Raw genomic sequence first — 2275 nt, forward strand, 5'->3', positions numbered from 1 at the left:
TAACGTTTCAAGTTTAACCGGAGAATTAGGGAAGCAGATGTTCGAAGGTGTAATAGCTGTTGAGTTTTATTCCTCAGTTATCGAGTGCCATAAGTATAAAACTTAAAAATGGTTTGCTTTAAAATTAGAAAAGAACCAACTCACCGTTGCTGTTGAGAAAAGTGTATGCCAAGCAAAACAAGTTGCATCTCGGTAGCCTGAAAGTTAAGAAATAATATGCCTGTTTTTAAATTAACAAATACACCAATACATCACTTAACGTTTCATGTTTAACAGGAGAATTAGGGAAGCAGATGTTCGAAGGTGTAATAGCTGTTGAGTTTTATTCCTCAGTTATCGAGTTCCATAAGTATAAAACTTAAAAATGGATTGCTTTAAAATCAGAAAAGAACCAATTCACCGTTGCTGTTGAGAAAAGTGTATGCCAGGCAAAACAAGTTGCATCTCGGTAGCCTGAAAGTTAAGATATAATTTGCCTGTGTTTAAATCAATTTGAAATAAAGAGAATAAAGAAATAATTTTCCATTTTTTAATTGCATGATGCTCGCCGTTGTAAACCGTGTTTTAGAAAATATTTCAGATTGATTTATTGTGCCTCTGGACTATTTTGAAACGTTACTCAAAATTAATTTAAAGTAATTTGAGATATTTGTCGTCGTTAAAAACTTTATGACGAAGTCGGCCCAACAAATGTGTCGAGATTAACACCTCTCTCTCCCTTTGTCTCTTGCTCTGCCTTTTTAGTGTGAGTCTTGTTACAACTCCCACTGAGATTTTGGTAATTATTTTATCTTAACAGCGGGGACCCACATTCCTGACCCAAGTTAAGCCCTCATGTTTTTTGCTCACCCCAGGCGCTCGCCCGCTTTATCGCTCGCTTGTTCGATCACCGCCTGGAAAAGGAAATGAAACGGCTGCTACGCAGGCTAATTGATACCAGGGACCCGTTTCTCGAACCCTGTGTGTGTTTGCCAGAGTTTTTCTAATATCCCGACTTCTTGTTTTCGTTTCGTGGTTTTGCAGTTACTGGTCACGCGTGACTGAATTGTTAACTCGTGCATGCTGAATACCAAATGTCCCTGTATCGAGGCAGCTGCCAGACCCGAAAGAGACTCTGTTCGCAGGGTTCGAGAAACGGTCCCCTGGTCACAATCAGTTTAGAATTGCGTCCAAGTTAGTTTGTAATGATTGCATCCGGTAATAAAATGTGGCAAATTTATAACAGCGTGGCAAGAAACAAAATTCAGTCTTTCTGGAAAACTGTAAGGAGTACAGAAACCTGTTATGAGCCATGATCTAAAAGCGATTTTAATAAAAACAAGACGCCTACAAAGGCGCTTCGGAAAATGGCGAGAGATTACCAGAAAGATAAATCTGTAATATAACTTGAAGTTGTTTATTGTAAAAACTCATTATTAATGTTACTAAATTTGCAAATGCAAACAACGAAGCCCTATTAGAGGGTTATCAGGATACCGGATATTTAGGTAAAAAATTATAGTGATACGGGATATTTGGGGCGGGGGGAAATTGACGGGATACGGGATATTTCAAAAGATAGGCACGCATTGCGTACGTGTGGTAGTGCAGTAACTTGACAGTGTTTTTTTCCATAACTGTCAACTGAGCTGCGTTTTTTTTTTCCAGGAGATTGAAGTTGTCTTTGCGTAATATGTTTCTCTTAAAGTACACGATATTGTTTTGGTATCGTAAATCATTATAGTTTTATGGTAGATGTCTTTACTAAATACCCCCTGTGGAGACATGTGGTTGAGTAAAATACTACCGGTAATCCCAGAAAGACTGACGAAAATAAAAGGAAATCGAGAAACATTGGCTTCACGGCTGACATGTTGGTCATTTTCAAGTTCGCTTACAACTTCTTTTTCGCCACAAGTTTAAGCGTGTACTCTTAGCTTCTAAGAGCTTTCCAAGACAAAAGTTACATTTCAGTTAAGCTCTGTACGGCGGGGTTAGTATCTGGATGGGAGACCATAGGCAGTCCAAGTTCGCGTCACTAGAGAGCGTAGTGGGTGGGAAGATGACATTTCAGTGCAAGCGGTGTTGCGTTACAGGCAGTTGTTAAGAATTTTAACGCGTTTATATATGACTTTGTATGGGAAATAAAATACCGTCGATTATGAAGCCTAAAAAACGCTCAATTTAACGTTCATTCAATAAAATGAATAAAACTGACTCACCTCTGGTGTATTCTTGTGCGTTTTGGTGCTTATTTTACCGTTTCAGGAATTCCGTGTTTCATTGTTCTAAGACG

The 2275-nt window shown here is 38.6% G+C and overlaps 1 long non-coding RNA gene across 1 annotated transcript in view; it reads right to left on the reverse strand.

Moving 5' to 3' along the window:
• The window catches only part of LOC137975008 (uncharacterized), a 1800-nt gene extending 1376 nt beyond the window's left edge, over positions 1 to 424 (reverse strand). Inside the window, exons 1-2 of the long non-coding RNA XR_011117526.1 lie at positions 401 to 424; positions 145 to 197 (exon numbers count right to left, since the gene is read on the reverse strand). This is a non-coding gene — a long non-coding RNA (uncharacterized lncRNA). The remainder of the gene's footprint in view (positions 1 to 144; positions 198 to 400) is intronic.
• Positions 425 to 2275: the final 1851 nt, after the last annotated feature.

The sequence above is a fragment of the Montipora foliosa genome, chromosome 11, assembly GCF_036669935.1.
Source record: "Montipora foliosa isolate CH-2021 chromosome 11, ASM3666993v2, whole genome shotgun sequence".
NCBI classification, from domain to species: domain Eukaryota; kingdom Metazoa; phylum Cnidaria; class Anthozoa; order Scleractinia; family Acroporidae; genus Montipora; species Montipora foliosa.